This window comes from Schistocerca piceifrons, chromosome 4, assembly GCF_021461385.2.
Source record: "Schistocerca piceifrons isolate TAMUIC-IGC-003096 chromosome 4, iqSchPice1.1, whole genome shotgun sequence".
Lineage (NCBI taxonomy): Eukaryota > Metazoa > Arthropoda > Insecta > Orthoptera > Acrididae > Schistocerca > Schistocerca piceifrons.
In genome coordinates, this window is record NC_060141.1 from 608,344,120 (window position 1) to 608,362,550 (window position 18,431).

The 18,431-nt window shown below is 37.6% G+C and overlaps 1 protein-coding gene across 1 annotated transcript in view; it reads left to right on the forward strand.

The window, feature by feature from the left end:
• Nucleotides 1-389: 389 nt before the first annotated feature.
• Nucleotides 390-18,431, forward strand: part of LOC124795472 (clavesin-1-like) — an 80,021-nt gene continuing 61,979 nt past the window's right edge. Inside the window, exon 1 of the mRNA XM_047259503.1 lies at nt 390-445. The gene's annotated coding sequence lies outside the window, so the exon portion shown is untranslated. The remainder of the gene's footprint in view (nt 446-18,431) is intronic.

Genomic DNA, 18,431 nt, shown 5'->3' on the forward strand with positions numbered 1-18,431 from the left:
CTACAGTACTAAAAAAATCTACTTTAACATAAAGCCATGATATTAAACTGTAAGGCATGGAGAAATCAGTTTCATATGTCGTTTACAATCTTAAAAATCGATTGAAAAGTGTTACGAGGGGAAGAAACGAACAGATCGAAAAGAACTTTTTTTTTAGGGAACAAGATAACCTCTATCGAAAAACTAAACACATGAGTTCACAGAGCTTCGCTTCACTTACCGCAGTTTTTTTACAGCAAGAAAATCGGAAATCTCAGGTGTTACGAATTTGGGTCTGCAGTGAAGGATACGCACACTGTAATGGACGCTGTCGCATGTTGCATGGCTAAAACCTGTTTAACCGGTGTGCCAGTGAGCAGGTTGTCGGCAATATAGGGCCTGTAGTCTGTTCACGTCGATTCTGGAGGCAGAAGGTCTGGGTCTGCTGCTGAATACGCTTTCTGCGGTGAGTCTAACGCCTTGAAAACTGTTTCGTTCCCGAAACCGACATGTTACGACCACAGTTATAAATGCAGTGATAACAAGCTCGTATAACTTGCCAATGGGTGATCTTTAGGCTAAAAGGAACTGAATCGCTCAGTTACAGCCAGTTAACTATGATTCTAAGCTCAGTAGAGGCAGCATTCAAAGCAGTCCTCCACGCGATAGCGCAACCTGTGATGTGATAAGGATCACCTAAATATCAAGTCAGTCTCAGTTATTTGTTGTTCAGTAGCGTAAAAGTTATTTATCGGCAGAATTAAGTTACAGCAGTAATAGGCACTCCTGTTGCGGACGTCATGCTGTTGGAGGAAACAGTTTCAAAATATGTTGCGACATGTAAGGGATGAGAAGACATAACGGCACCATATCTCAAATACACGAAAATGCAGTTAGTTACGATTTCTAAACTTACTGCCTGCTGATTTTACGAACCAATGCATTTTGCAGTTATGCAATCTCTCATTGAATTATACTTCAATCGAATCCTTTTGCTGTAGATGCGTTCATAATTAGATATTTATAAATAAAATATAGCTAAGAACGTATTAGCTCCGTCCGTCTAGCTTGTGTGATGCATGGTTCTATTAATAGAATCCAAAACTATACGACCTATCTAAGTTTCAAAAGGAAGTGAACTAACGCGAAACTCCGCCAGCGCACGTGTCGGAAGACCCAACGAACTGACCGACCGCCGTGTCAACCTTGGCCCATGAACGTCATGGGGAGGGACATGAGGTCAGCACACAAGTCTCCCGGCCGTTGTCAGTTTAGTGACCTGAGCTGCTACTTCCTAATCAAGTAGCTCCTCAGTTTGCCTCACAAGGGCACCCATCCGAGTTTTAGCGAAGCTCGACTGAGCTTAACTTCTGTGATCGGACGGGAGCTGGCGTTTCCACCGCGGCAAGGCCGTCGGCTACCATTGCATATTATTTACTCTGCGTACTGTACACACGTTTCCAGCGGTAGTACGTTGCACATTATTTATTCTGATTATAGTACAGATTTTTCAATGGAACTTGCATAGCAACAATAAATTATTTATATCAAAGCGAGAACAATGACTGACGCATAATACGACACGACCTCTGAAAGGGAGACGCAACGCTCCGTTGGCTGACTCTCGAAAGCAAAGCATTCAGTGTTGCTGTGTACTTGCTTAGACGACTTTGGAGGTGGCATTTATGTGCTGTCGGGTTTATTGTGGTCTCTAGCTTGTGAAACAGATTTTTATCAACGACTCAGATACACTCATGACCAAAGTCTTGACTGACTGTACAGCAGATGTGTACATCAACGGTGCTTATGGATCCGTGTGACGCATTGAGTCGCGAGATGCATTCCTTCCTCATACCTACAACCCGCAACTTTCCTCTTACAGTTAAATTACAAGATGGACTGAAAACCTAGAAGTCTGGCTTCCTCCCCCTTTTTTTTCATTTGTGTACGTCGAAGAACAGTTTCAGCTGAATGGACCACTTTTTTACCAACCACCTTATCCTACAACTTTGGCAGGTTTTGCAGATAGCTAGACGTACAATTCAAGTTTATTGTAATGTTCAGTAGAGAGGTCTTATGTAGCTACTGCGAAGATCGTTCACCAAGTGCGACTGTAGGGCCTACACATTGTCAAAAGCTGTAATTCGTCCTCAAACTCTTGCTCTTCAATTAGAAACCCGTTAGTGTTTGTTGGGGTAGAACATCGCATTTTACCTTGGTCCATAGCCATTCAGGAAAATTCATTTGATGCATTTACCTTGAGACGTCCACTAGAGAGCTTGGCTAATCAGGAAGCCTCATCACTTGGCTAAAATATTAAAGCTTCTTTTGATTTCTCCAATTTTCTTCAGTAATTTATAGTTTGGAACGTGGTCAATGCAGGATTTTGTATATTAGGATCTCCATCTTAGAGAGAATCACGTGTTTAGCTGTGGGATCTTTCAATACTCTAATTGTTTTCTGTTCCGGAGAACTGTGAATTGACTAAGTTTTTGTCGAAGTACTCGGATACTGAATGTTTTAAAATGTCTATCTACATCTACATCTACATCTACATGGATACTCTGCAAATCACATTTAAGTGCCTGGCAGATGGTTCATTGAACCACCTTCACAATTCTCTATTATTCCAATCTCGTATAGCGCACGGAAAGAATGAACACCTATATCTTTCCGTACGATCTCTGATTTCCCTTATTTTATCTTGGTGATCGTTCCTCCCTATGTAGGTCGGTGTCAACAAAATATTTTCGCATTCGGAGGAGAAAGTTGGTGATTGGAATTGGAAACACGTATGTAACGCATCAGCGATGGCGAGACATTGCAGCGTCTCTGACCAGAGAGTATGCGCTTGACTGCGCGAGTGTTGCGAGCAGTTCGCTAGTTGTCGCTATGCAGAGCAGTACTCTGTCTGTAGTCGTCGCAGTCTGTAGCTCGATTTAGTTGCGAGCAGTCGGTCAGTAGTAGTCGTGCAGTGCAGTTCGCTACTAGTCGTCATGTAGTGCAGTACTCTAATAGTCGTCATGCAGAGCGGTCGGTCAGGAGTAGCAGCCCAGTGCGGTTGTGTGATGTAGGCGGTCGGCAACACTGGTCAAGATGCTGAATGAGGTATACTGTTAATTAATATAATCATTAGATAATGTAAAATTTATTTATTGTAATTAATCTCCAACAAGTCCCCCAATAATAATTTTGATTTCAAAAGCATTTTTTCAAAAATTTAATTTTTTATTGAACTAAAGATTTCGTTGCACTTCCCATTTCACTCCACTTTTTTTAAAGAAAAATTTCAGTAAAATCACCAAAAAAAAAAGGAATATTATTATCTGCAATGCAGTTCCTCCAAGCCGTGCGCACGAAAACGAGCAGAAATTTGACATCCAGTTATTCTGAGGTAAGACTTTAATTCTGATTGTTTTACACAGGGCCAAAGACCGATATTTCGGTTTAATTGAATTTTCTTATCACTGAATTGACCTTGTCATTCATTTTCTTTTAAAATTTTTGTGGGGAGGTTACACTTGGCGACACCCAGTCCAGGATCGTATTTCGTTGAGAATCTTTTGAACAACAGTCAGATATCTGCTCTTATTTTCTTAAGTATAATTAGGATTTGGCGCAACGCTTTTACTAATATTGTGACTTTCTTTCTACAGGTCAACGGCAATTCGTTGCTCTGTTGTATTTGTGTGTTGTTTTTGCATTGTGCTTATTTATTTTGTGAAAAATTTTGACTATTGTTAAAATGCCGTGAAAGACTGTGAATAGTGTATTGCGAGGTATTACGAACGAAATTACCGGCTCAAACGACTTTACCGATAGGACATGTGACACGCAGTGTAATGATGACAATCCTGCGTTCACTAACAATCAGTGCATTCCAACCATTAATGATGGCTTTTACCGTGATAATGAACAAACGAACTCAATTGTCTCGTCTGTTAATTTGACGACAATTGATGATGCGGGACACACTATTGTAATGAGCGCTGCCCAGCCTAACACACCCAGTGTGAAAAATTCTCGTGACGAACAGACAAATTTGTCTAATGAAAGTGGTCAGTGTACCGAAAATACGACGGACTCGAGTGAGAAACGTTTTTGTAAATTACAGAATGACCAAATGGTCATACAAAGCGCAACAATTCCATGTACACGAGCAAACAGCACAATTAATAGAGTAGGGAAAGTTACATTGGATCAAATTGCGGCAGTAGTACAACTAATGACTGAAGTACTGAGAAACGAGCGCAAACAACGTGAATTAATTAATGAAAGAAATAAACAATCGAATGAAGATCAAGACGACATTAATAGAAAAATCAAACAACTTAGTGAACGGAATGAACAGATTAATGAACAGCTTGATGCCATTGCCGCGCATTATTGTGATAATAGAGGACAATTACGTGTGAATACCAAGACTTGTGCTAATAACAGTAATGAAAAAGTTGGCACTGTTGCACAAGAATCAAGTAGCACACGTGTAGGTACAACAGAATCACATAAAGACAAGACTAATGCAGTCACTGAACAATGTTCAGCGAACGAAACACAGATACATGAAATTAATGCAGTCACTGAAGAATGTCCTAAAAACGAATTACAGATTCGCGACGAAATTAATTTAGAGTCAGTGGAAGTTTCACACACTCCGAATACGGAAGATGACGAGAAATTTGCACGACACAACAACCAGATTGACGAAAGTATTAAAGTAACAGAATTAACAATTATTTCAGTCACCAATACGTCACAGAATCCGCCACTTAGTGAACATTTGTCAGACTTACGCAGCGCGTATAATGTGAGCAATTTACAGAGACTACGAGACGTAAAATCCGAAAAGCTACGCGACTTAAAATATGAAAAGCTACGCAACTTGAAGTACGAAACGACACAGACAAACAGATTCACACACAAACCCGAACGTGTTTTCAAATTCAATGACGAGAACGTAGATTACGAGCAATTTTTATCCGCCAGAAAATGTAAGGAATTTAATAATGACAGAACACAGGTACACGCTTTGAGCTGTATACGACAATTTATTTTTGTGCTTTCACCGCTATTGCGTGTAATGCAGAAACTAGCTTTGAACCAGATGCGACAATTTATTTTTGCATTTTCATCAGCATTGCCTATAATGCAGAAATTTGAATTAGCACGGATACAACAATTTGCCTTTGGAATTTTACCGCCATTTCCTGCAACGCAAAAGCTAAAATTGATTTGCAGTGCGTAATAGACCTCAGGGGATTCATTACGCTTTAATGAATATGTGCCGTAGCGAGCATAGGGCCCCGAGCTGTAGTAGTGCTGTTTCATCTTTAGTTTTCTGCACTGCTGCCTTTTCTTCTACTATCCTTTATATCTATCAAAACTGCTCTTTAACTATTGCTCTTTCTAGAATTAAGAAACATATGTAATGAAAACCGGATATGACAAATATTTTACCGAATGTGACAATTTTCAGTAGGCACTTCAGAACCAGCGTAATTTTAATAACGGATAAAATCGTAATCATCAGTATGTGTATAATTATCAGCAATAGGAACCATATTTTTGTAACAATAGATGTTTTTCACCACAACAGCATGAAAGTAAGCCGCTTAGCATACCTAACTAACAATGCAGTCGATGTTTTTCCGCCACAACAGCATGAAAGTCAGCCGCTTAACATACGTAACCAACAATGCAGTCTACAAGGTCAACCAAACTTTAATGTTTCGCCGCGTGCACGTATAGTCCCAGCCCCAACAAATAGTAACGCATGGCAGCAAAGAAATAACTACGTACAGACAACACACTATTTCAACTCGCATCGCAATGCGCCGTATAGAAATTACTATCATGACAGACGTAAAAATAACGAGCACAATTTTCAGCGTACATCTAATAACAGTCGGTCTTATGAGCAGCAACAACATCAGCAGCAACATATTATGATGAATGAAACAGACAATAGGTGTCATCTATAGCGTAACACGTCAGTAAGAAATAACAGAACAGTTCATATAGTGGATATGCCACAACATTCTCCCGTAAATAATAACACGTACGATAGACTTTAACCAGATACAGCACAGATTGCATATTACAGTAACGCAAACATTACTTTTGACACGCAGAATTTTGTTCACGAGAATGTTATTTGAAACATGCTTTGTTGAATGCTCCACCTTTATCGCACCCAGATCTTACTAGAAATTTTTCCATTGCCACCGACAGTTCCAACACCGCTTTAGGCGTACACATTTTTCAGGAAATAGAAGAAGATGGCTCTACAGTAATTAAGAACATCGCATTTGCAAGCCGCATTTTGTCACCTGCTGAGCGAAATTATTCTGTTACAGAACTTGAAACATTATGTGTTGTATGGGCTTTCACGAGATTTAGGCACTTTCTTTATGGCAGACATACCACCGTTTACACAGACCACAGAGCGATACAATTTTTACTTTCGGCCAAATTCACTCACGACAGATTAAGCAGATGGAAACTATATTTACAGGAATTTAATTTTACAATAGTTCACATTCCCGGCACACAAAATGTTATCGCAGACGCACTATCGCGTTCTCTCGGCAACAATCAGCAAGACATCGCAACCAACTTCTGCAAAACAAATTTCAGTGTCATGTACATTCAGCAAGTTGCATTTGAAAATTTTATTTCATCGTCATTACAGGACATAGCACAAGAACAAAATAAAGACAATGTATGGAAAGAAATTAAACACCTTTGGCAAGATAAGAATAATGTTACGATTAGGAACAACTAACAGAGGTTTTTGCTACATATTTGTCGCTGTTGAGCTCACTTCAAAATTTGTTACTTTCACTCCATTACGCAAAGCTACTGCTAAAACTGTTTCAAAAGCATTTGTAAAACATTTTCTATTTCATGTAGGGCATGTGATGAAAGTAATTTCTGACAATGGATCTCAATTTCGTAGTAGCGTATGGACACGCATGTTACGAGCCAGAAACATTTCTCCGATCTATATATCCAAGTACCACGCTTCTTCGAACCCCTGTGAAAGATTAATGAAAGAAATTGGTAAGCTGTGCCGAATATACTGCCACAAAAGACATATTGATTGGGATACATACATACTCTCATTCCAAGATGTAATTAATTCCATACCAAATGAATCCACTATGCTATCTCCGTTTGTTATGCTGAAAAACGTTGAACCGCCAAACAAAATTAAAGAATTAATAGAATTCCCCATAAGTCGTCGCCTACGACACCACGAAATAATTAACATTGCGCTGAACAACATCAAACGTGCCGCAGAGCGCCGGAGAAGACAGCAAAAACAGGTTTGTACACGCCGCGACTTTCACGTTGGACAGAAGATACTAATACGTACACACTATTTATCCAGCAAATTAAAAGGTAAGTGCAGTAAATTTGAACTTCTATACGCAGGTCCATATCGGATTCGCAGCATTCCTCACCCCAATGTTGTACACGTCGAAACTTTGAAAACCAGAAAATCGAAAGGCAATCACCATATCTCAAACATTAAACCGTTTATTGAGTGAAACCACTGTATGATTCAACACACTATGATGCCAATTACTAATGGAATTATTTCACCTGACTAATTACTGATGATTATCGTATTTTTTCTTGGCAAGTGCCCGACAAGGTAAGGTTAGCAGGTCGCTTTTCTTGTCGTTACACATCAGACCGTGCATACTTTTCCAGACGAACTTACGTATTTTATGACTAATTATGCAATGTTAGCTAATGACATGTTAATTTCATTACATTTTTTTTCATTAAAGTCTTTAAGTCTCGCCTCGATTAACTACACTACATACAAGTTGAACACAACGAACGTCACATTTTGTTTTTTTATGTATGATTGTATTCCAGTTTTGTTTATATGCACTGTGAAATAGTTAAGATATAACACACCAGTGACTTTGACATATTTTTGCCTTATGACATCTCAACATCGTGACTGTTTTACATTTTTTTGCTGCTGCATTGTGATATTCTCTGTACATTTTTGCATCTGAACACTGTCAATGTCTTTGACACATTACGTTTTCTGTCATGTTATGCTGTATGGTTAATTATGTCACCATAAACCAGTCATTATTTAGTGGGTATAGGATTTAAATGCAAGACATCAATCTTTGTTCATGAATTTCAGAAAGAAATGATGCATGTAAGAAATAAATTCAACAGAAATGGGAATTTCACCTACGGAATAAACGAAAGAGGACGCGATAATTTTATGAGGAAGAGTAAATGGATCAGGATTAACAAGCATTAACAAGAATATATTATACTCATCATAGAATAGCAGTCTTAACTAATTTTTTCTTTCAGAATACAAGGTGATTGATGCAGGCTGTCAGACAGAACTACACATCTTAGTTTTAGTGATGAAATATGCTAGAGATAAGGAATAGTTATGTAATGAGTAATGAAGTGATTTTTTTGCAGATGATAATGAATGCTGATGAATAATGATGAAGGATATGATGTTATGAATAATGAAGTTTTTCTTTACAGGTGATGATAATATTGATGTTATGATAATATGGATAATGAAGTGATGGATAATGAAGTTTTTTCTTTACAGATGAGGATAATGCTGAAGTTATGTATTTATGCTACATAGTTATTTAAGTATTTGTTGCAGTTTGCTTTGACAGCAGGTGTTACATTGCTTAGTAGGATGACAGAAAGTTTTGGAAAGGACAGCTATGGAACACATTTTTATACACATTTCACTACCTGTTAATTCGAAGTTCACTACTTTTCAGCATAGTGTGCGTTTCTTCTTTCAGGTCAATAATCCATTTTGTATTTTTTTTTCAGGAGAAGCTTTTCATGATACTTACTAAACCTGTTACTTATTATACCTGTTCTAGTACTTGCATTTTTATTTTTACCCATTTGTGTCTATCATTTATAAATGTGATCACATACACTGCCTTGTTACATAACCTTGGTACAGCTGACTCATGACGAATGACGTTACCTATCCTCATTTGCAGCAATAGGTTAAAAACAAATACTGTTATGCCTCAGCAATTAATTATCGATCCCTACGCAATGCATTGCTAACAAAAAAAAAAAAAAATGTATTACCAGTCCCACATGATGTCACTAGTTTATGATAATACTGATTAGCTCTGAATAGTATGTCACTTCAGTAATGACTTCTTAATGAGACAAAAAAAAAAGGAAGTTATATATATAAAATAATGCTTTGTCACTAGCTAATAACTGCCACTGTTTATTGTAATGAGACTACTTATAATGCTCATGATTATTAATGCTATGATTGTAATTAACTGATTTTAATAATGACTTTGTAATGATCTGAATACTACTGAAGGAGAAACACTGTTTATTGTAATGAGACTACTTATAATGCCCATGATTATTAATACTATGACTGTAATTAACTGATTTTTGATAATGACTTCGTAATGATCTGAATAATACTGAATGATGAACTATGTTTGGTTCTATTCAATACTTGCTGGCCACTGAGTGCCAATAATTAATGTCACTCCACGAATTGTTATTAATTATGCCATTAATTAGCTCTTGTTTTCAATGTTCATACTTTGTTATTGGAAAGGAATGTGACTGTTTAATAATGCTTTATAATTAGGAAAAGACTAATGATTCTTACCATTGGAATGACAAATGATTAATTAACGACAAATAATTAATTAACTGTAATTAGGAGAAGGTTAATGATTCTTAATTATACTTTGCAACTGGAAAGGAATGTGACTGTTTATTAATGCTTTGTAATTAGGAGAAGGCTAATGATTCTTACTAGATTGGAATGACACATAATTAATTAACTATGCTACTGTTTAATTATGCTTTGTAATTAGGAGAAGGCTAATGATTCTTACTATATTAGAATGACAAATGATTAATTAACTGTAATTAGGAGAAAGCTAATGATTATTACTATTGAAATGACAAATGATTAATTAACTGACACATAATTAATTAACTATGCTATATTTTGTAACTGGAAAAGAATATGATTCTTACTATATTGAAATGACGAATGATGCTATGCTTTGTAATTAGAAGGCTAATGAATATTAATTACTGTTTAATAATGCTTTGTAATCAGGAGAAGGCTAATGATTCTTACTATATTGGAATGACAAATGATTAATTAACCATGCTATACTTTGTAACTAGGAAAAGAAGACTACTGATTCTATGTAAAACAATTCATGAACATTTTTCTGTAATACTACATACTTGGTACAGAAATGTTCAATAACTGGGCTATGAATGCCACAAACTATCAATGAAGACTGTAATTGTCAATATTATGTGACATAATGTCCTTCTCCTCATAAGCTAACTACCCTGAATTACTGCAATGTCCATTTGTCCTGTTTATCCTAGTGTTCATGGAGCACTATGTTTGGTTTTGCTCTAATTCTACGTGGGTGTGCCTTGTAAGAGCGTGGTGTTGACACGACATGCTGTCCACCACCGTGAGCGATGAAGACATTATTATGGTCCCATTGTTTGGTGTACCTAATGTACTGCCAAAATGAAAACATGGAACATTACTACGACAGTTCAGTGTCTTGGCTGCACTGATAAATTCTGATGGGAAAAGAACTTCAAGTTGTGTCACTTGGTGTTGTACTTCTGTGGAAAGATATGGACTTTCTGAGCAGCTGTGTGCAATCTAAAGTGCTACAACCATGATGCAATCCTTCCCTTTCCCATCCTAATTCTTGTCACATAGAGAAAATCATTTTTTGTTAACATCATTTATGTTTATAGGTTATACATTTGTTTTTTCGATCCGCTAAACTCCAGTGCGAGCACACTTATGTCACTGGTCGACATGATTTTTTTGCTATTATGTTTATTTATTGCGAAAATGCTAAAGACATTTTTTTTTCGATTTGTTCTGAAGTACAGTATATGTACACTCTTGTCTTTTATATTGTATATACATTTTTATTTTAATGATATGTTCTGAACTACAGTGCATGTGCACTTATGTTAGGTGTTAATATGTTTTCTACTGAACTTCAGTGCCTGTGCACTTTTCTCATTTTTCAATATGATTTGTACTATTCTGTATATTCAATACTTCAATGCGTATGCACTTATGTCATTTGTTACTAATTGTATATACATTTCATCATTTACTGATATGTTCTCAACTCCAGTGCGAGTACACTCATGTCACTTGTCAACATTATATTTTTTGCCAGTCTGTTTGTTTGTTCTGAATATGCCAATGAATTTTTTTTCAGTGCCTCTGCACTTTGTTTTCTGTCAAATAATTTGTATATACATTTTTCTGATTTGCTACTATGTTTTGTACTCATATCTTGTCTTTGTCTTATATATTTTGTACTTAGTGCGTGTGCACAACATCTAATTCATGTACTACATCTAAATATTCTGTAAATTGTAGAAGTTTATTAATTAAAAAAAAAAAAAATTTGCCGCGATTGGCAAGTCCAAATGACTCATCATCGCTGCCAAATTTTTGCCCCCCCAGTGGAGGGTTATAAAACACGTATGTAACGCAGCAGCGATGGCGAGACATTGCAGCGTCTCTGACCAGAGAGTACGCGCTTGACCGCGCGAGTGTTGCGAGCAGTTCGCTAGTTGTCGCTATGCAGAGCAGTACTCTGTCTGTAGTCGTCGCAGTCTGTAGCTCGATTTAGTTGCGAGCAGTCGGTCAGTAGTAGTCGTGCAGTGCAGTTTGCTACTAGTCGTCATGTAGTGCAGTACTCTAATAGTCGTCATGCAGAGCGGTCGGTCAGGAGTAGCAGCCCAGTGCGGTTGTGTGATGTAGGCGGTCGGCAACACTGGTCAAGATGCTGAATGAGGTATACTGTTAATTAATATAATCATTAGATAATGTAAAATTTATTTATTGTAATTAATCTCCAACAAGTCCCCCAATAATAATTTTGATTTCAAAAGCATTTTTTCAAAAATTTAATTTTTTATTGAACTAAAGATTTCGTTGCACTTCCCATTTCACTCCACTTTTTTTAAAGAAAAATTTCAGTAAAATCACCAAAAAAAAAGGAATATTATTATTTGCAATGCAGTTCCTCCAAGCTGTGCGCACGAAAAAGAGCAGAAATTTGACATCCAGTTATTCTGAGGTAAGACTTTAATTCTGATTGTTTTACACAGGGCCAAAGACCGATATTTCGGTTTAATTGAATTTTCTTATCACTGAATTGACCTTAATTTTTTTTTGAAGAACTTGTATTTGAGTCAGATTGCGAATTTCACATTTTTGTTGCCATTGTCAGTACATTTCATTGTGGGCAGGTTACGCTTAGCGCAATGTCCATTAGCATTCCTAAATAATATTGTCATGACTTTAAAATTTCGGTGGGAAGGTTATACTCGGCTCCCATTTGTATTAAATATTGTCATTCATTTTCTTTTAAAATTTTTGTGGGGAGGTTACAAATTTCATGAGAAGATTCCGTAGCAACGAAAACCACCGTTTTTTTAATGACGTTCAGCCTAAATCCTGTATCATTTCTATGACACTCTCTCCCATATTTCGCGATAATACAAAACGTGCTGCCTTTCTTTGAACTTTTTCGATGTACTCCGTCAGTCCTATCTGGTGAGGCTCCCACACCGCACAGCAGTATTCTAAAAGAGGACGGACAAGCGTAGTGTAGGCAGTCTCCTTAGTAAATCTGGTACATTTTCTAAGTGTCCTGCTAATAAAACGCAGTCTTTGGTTAGCCTTCCCAACAACATTTTCTATGTGTTCCTTCCGATTTAAGTTGTTCGTAATTGTAATACCTAGGTATTTAGTTCAATTAATGGCTTTTACATTAAACTGATTTATCGTGTAACCGAAGTTTGACGAGTTCCTTTTATCACTCATGTGGATGACCTCACACTTTCGTTACTTAGGGTCAACTGCCAACTTTCGCACGATTCACATACATTTTCTAAATCTTTTTGTAATTTTTTTGATCTTCTGCTGACTTTAATAGTCAATAAAGGACAGCGTCATCTGCAAACAACCTAAGACGGTTGCTCAGATTGTCACCCAAATCGTTTATATAGATAAGGAACTGCAAAGGGCCTATAACACTACCTTGAAGAACGCCAGATATCACTTCTGTTTTACTCAATGACTTTCCGTCAGTTACTACGAACTGTGACCTCTCTGAGAGGAAATCGCAAATCCAGTCACATAACTGAGACGATATTCCATAAGCACACAATTTCACTACGATCCGCTTGTGTGGTACAGTGTCAAAAACCTTCCCGAAATCCAGCAATTCGGAATCGATCTGAAATCCCTTGTCAGTAGCACTCAACACCTCATGTTAATAAAGAGTCTGAAATCCCATGTCAATAGCACTCAACACCTCATGTTAATAAAGAGCTAGTTGCGTTTCACAGGAACAATGTTTTCTAAACCCATGTTGACTGTGTGTCAATAGACCGTTTTCTTCGAGGTAATTCATAATGTTCGAACACAATATAAGTTCCAAAATCTAGCTGAATATCGACGTTAACGATATGGGCCTGTAATTTAGTGGATTACTCCTACTACCTTTCTTGAATATTGGTGTGACCCGTGCAACTTTCTAGTCTTTGGGTACGGATCTTTCGTCGAGCGAACGGTTGTATATTATTGTTAAGTATGAAGCTAATGCATCAGCATACTCCGAAAGGAACGTAACTGATATACAGTCTGGATCAGAAGACTGGCTTTTAGTAAGTGATTTAAGTTGCTTCACTACTCCTAGGATATTTACTTCTACGTTACTCATGTTGGCAGCTGTTCTCGATTCGAATTCTGGAATATTTACTTCGTCTTCTTTTATGACGGCTTTTCGGAAGGCTGTGTTTAGTAAGTCTGCTCTGGCAGCGCTGTCTTCGATAGTATCTCCATTGATATCGTGTAGAGAAGGCACTGATTGTTTCTTGCCGCTAACATACTTCACAAACGAGATGAATCTCTTTGGATTTTCTGCCAGGTTTCGAGACAAAGTTTCGTTGTGGAAACTGTTATAGGCATCTCGCATTTGAAGTCCGCGCTAAATTTCGAGCTTCTGTACCAGATCGCCAATCTTGGGGATTTTGCGTCTGTTTAAATTTGACATGTTTGTTTCGTTGTCTCTGTAACAGTGTTCTAACCCGTTTTGTGTGTCAACGAGGATCAGCTCCGTCGTTTGTTCATTTATTTGGTATAAATCTCTCAACTGCTGCCAGATACTATTTTTAAGCTACCTCTGGTCAACACTTATTAATTTGGAATGAGTGGAGATTGTCTCTTAGAAAGGCCTGAAGTGAATATTTATCTGCTTTTTTGAATAGGTATATTTTTCGCTTATTTTTCGAGGATTTGGGGATTACAGTATTCAATCTCGCTACGACAACCCTGTGTTCACTAATCCTTGAATCGGTTTTGATGCTCATTAGTACCTCATGGTTAGTTGTTGCTAAGAGGTCGTGTGTTTTCACAACCGTTTACTATTCGCGTGGGCTCATGAACTAACTGTTGGAAAAAAATTTTCAATGAATTTCAGATGATATTTTATGCGTACCTCCGGAATTAAACATGTATTTTCACCGACATATCGAGGGTAAATTAAAGTCACCACTAACTGTTATCGTATGAGTCGGGTACGTGTTTGAAATCAGACTCAAGTTTTCTTTGAACCTTTCAGCAATTGAATCATCTGTATTGAGAGGTCAGTTAAAGGATCCAATTATTATTTTATTCCGGTTGCCAACAATGACCTCTGCCTATACACTATCCTATTAATGATTTATGTGCTTGTTAAATTTAATAATTAATTTCAATTTAAACACCCAGCCAGCTTCAACAGTGCTACTTATATATACCTTTTGTCAACGCTATCAGGTCCTACATCTTTATCACTATTTCACAAGACAAGGTACTGTGTATGGTATAGCAGAATAATTTTCATTACTGGTGTTCCCAGATGATGTAGATGTATACAAAGAGACTGCTTAGTTGTAATTTTGTATCAGTATTCTTGCTACTGACCAGTGATGGTAAGATTAGTGTCTGTCTCTTAAGATACATAAATCTAACGAGCGTACAAACACAGTATACGTACAAGCGTAGTGCGCTGGTTCATCTATGAGTATGGATATGATAGATGGTTACAATCCTATTTCGCTTCGCTGAGGTATGCTGACATTACTTTAGGTTGTAGCGAAGTCTCTCCATTACCAGTGACATACTGAATTCTCTTTAGTAGGTAGTTCTAAATTCTATAGTGCGCCTGTTGCAACATTACTTAAGAAACATTTCTTGTGGACTAAGTGACAGTGTGGATTATACTGAAGGTTTCCAAACGTAACTGCATTCGGTGCCTTTTGGAGACAATCTCCCTGAGTACTGTCGTTCTTACAATCATCAATACTGTTTTTATTCTGTCGATGCGTTCATTACCCGACATTCTGGCTTTTTTAGTTGCTCGCACTTCAGGGAATCTCCGACGCCTTCGAACGACTCTACAAGCACGACAGTGTCGTCAACACACCTGCAGCGATCACTTTTTTTCTGGTGTGCGTCCTGGGAGAAACGGACTTCTAATCCGGCAGATGCGTTTCATGGAGGTCCGGAAATCACAGAGTCATAGCAGTATCGGAAGCCCTCCAAATCCATATTCATCGGTAGAATATCCATATTTCGAAACTTAGCCCTCTTGTAGTAAATCCAAGCCACAGAGTAAGTGCAGCAAAGAACCAATAAGCAGATATGACTGGCACTGCGTTCATGAAACTATTCTGTAGCCAAGTGAAATGATCGTATGTGTTATTGGCAGGGAGAGCCCTTCTGGTGTAGTTCTACTTTAGATATGATACCACTTTGCCGGCTTGCACTTCGATGAAGGTGAAATGAAGTGATGAGCACAATACAAGCGCACGATTAACCATGAAAGAAAATCTCCGACTCAGCCGAGAATTGAACACGTAATCCGACGATCTAAATGGAACAAACCAGTCCATCAGGACTTTGGACTACAGGGTGGGCAGGATTGGAAAACGCAGTGTTTGGCCACCGTGTCCCCCTCACCAGCTGGCGAGCCGTGCTGATAAAATTTGAATGTAGTCCGCCTCAATAGGTGTGTGGTCAGAGTGACGGTTTGCTAAGCGAATGGTCCAGGGTTCGTAGATTTTCTCCACTCAGGGACTGGGTGTTGCGTTGTCCTTACGTTCGTAACGTCATAACTGACGTTACAGTGTTGAGGTGGCTGAATGGGCACGGCGCCGAAAGCCAATTAAAAAAAGGAGAGAAAAATAAAAAAAAAGAAAGAAAGAAACTAGAAAAGAAATTAGCCGGAAGCACCGAAATACAGTAAGGGGTGCCGACCTGGTCTCTTTTTTCAGAAAGCACTGTGGTAGTGTGGAACATATTTATTCATGTATTTCATTAACAGATCGCCTTGAAATGTAAGGTGGGTCGGATGCTTTTGAATCCAATAGCAAACACTTCTCAGTATTACAATGTTATTGTTATACAGTTGTTAATTATTATTTTTTAAATAATATAAAGACTATAATTTAAAAATTTCTCTAACGTTACAGCGAATTGAGGGCGTAACAGTAGTTAAAATGGTTCAATACAATTTTTTTCTGCCTATCTGATGAGAATATACTTAATACATGCAAATGTCAAAAAAAAGTAATACAATGAGTGTGGTGGAAATAATTTACAATATATTGAGGAGAGTGATATACTGTATCTGGATGTATAGCATAGCGTGTGTAGCATGTAGGTAGGTAATGGCCTAATTCTACGTTATTCAGGTGAGAAGATCTCGGTAGAACCTGGAGCTATTCTGATCTGAAATGATTTTTGCATGTGTATGTTTACTGTGTTTGTGTGCATTGATATATTACTGGGAGTGTTGCAAGTCAGGACACTACATGATATTCAGCAGCTGCTTGTTTGTCCTATTGTGGGTAGTTGCGGTACATTCTATATGGTACCTTAGATACATACACCTGAGCATTTGCTACAAGTGACACATGGATTTTAGCTTTACATGAGAAATGTATTTATGTTTGTAAATTTTTTAGTAGAAGGATAATGTAGTTCATGGCTACGCGAGTGGATTATTCCTTAAATAACTTAATACATTAAATTTTTAGATTTATACATACTTTATACAGAAAACCTATTTGATGTATAAAATTAATTCATTGTAGCTCTAAATAGAGTAGAGAATATACTTCTATCTACACATAATAAAACAATACGTTACTGCTTGTGTGCAGTATACTTTAAACACCACGCAATATGTTCATGGGGAGTAGGAGCGTCGAAATAAATGTTCTTCCAGCCTTCTCCTCCCAAGCGACGTTACGTTATTACTAGAGTCTTACTATGTGCTGTCGGTATTTCTTTCTTTTATGATTGTGACTGCCTGTTGTGCTGTTGGTGACTGTGTTGTGGCATGCAGTGTCATGCGTTGTTGATTTGGGTCCCTTACATGTTGATCCTTTCTGAGACATGTTCACTTAGTGTGTTGGTTCCTTCCTCGGTTTCAGAATTTGTGGTTTGATTGTGTCCTCCCATGGGTTTTCTGTTGCTTGTACTTGTCTAGGTGAACCGTAAATTTATTTTCAGAATCTTTTCTTAAAATATTTACTTTATTTACTGGCGATTCATGAAGAACATTAACACATTTAATCACACTAGATGAGCTTGGAAGTAGTTGCCAGGAAGTAACTGATGGAAAATGAAATTACTTTAACAAATGTGAATCTTATTCCCAAAAGCTTTTTCAAAAACTGATTTAAAATTATAAGCACAAAAGCACCCTCGAGATATCAAGTTAGAATTTTATCTAGAGGCAGAAAGAACAATAATAACAGTATGAGCTTTCGGGCGGAGACGCTTGCCTGCTGCCTTTCAGCACGACCGTGGTCATGACCGCTCACAACAACCTCTGAAAGAGTACGCTGGTGCAAATCTGCAACACATCAGATTACTTTAAACTACAAAATTTTTAACAACTCACACAAACCGTAAACTATGCACCCCGTAAGAGCGATGTAAATGGTACAACACTCAACTTATTTGCCAGGGAAAGTGCAATTTTTTTAAGGGCCCTTACGGTGGAAGGGTGGCAACCTTATAGCCTAAAATGACTATTTCAATAAAACCCATAAAATGCAGATTTACATAAAATGTACAACGTGCTCTACGTTACACATATACCACCTCGCAAGATGATAGGCAAGATAAAAACATGTTTCAAGAATGCGGCCTTCAAGCAATATATTCGTTAACACAGAATCCGACAAACATGACAGAGGCAGCTATTAACGGTTTAGAAAAGCTTCTCCACGGCAATCATTCACTGACGCCCCACTTACATGCAAACTGAAGGATTTCTTCGGCTGTATCTAGCAGCAAAGTTCACATA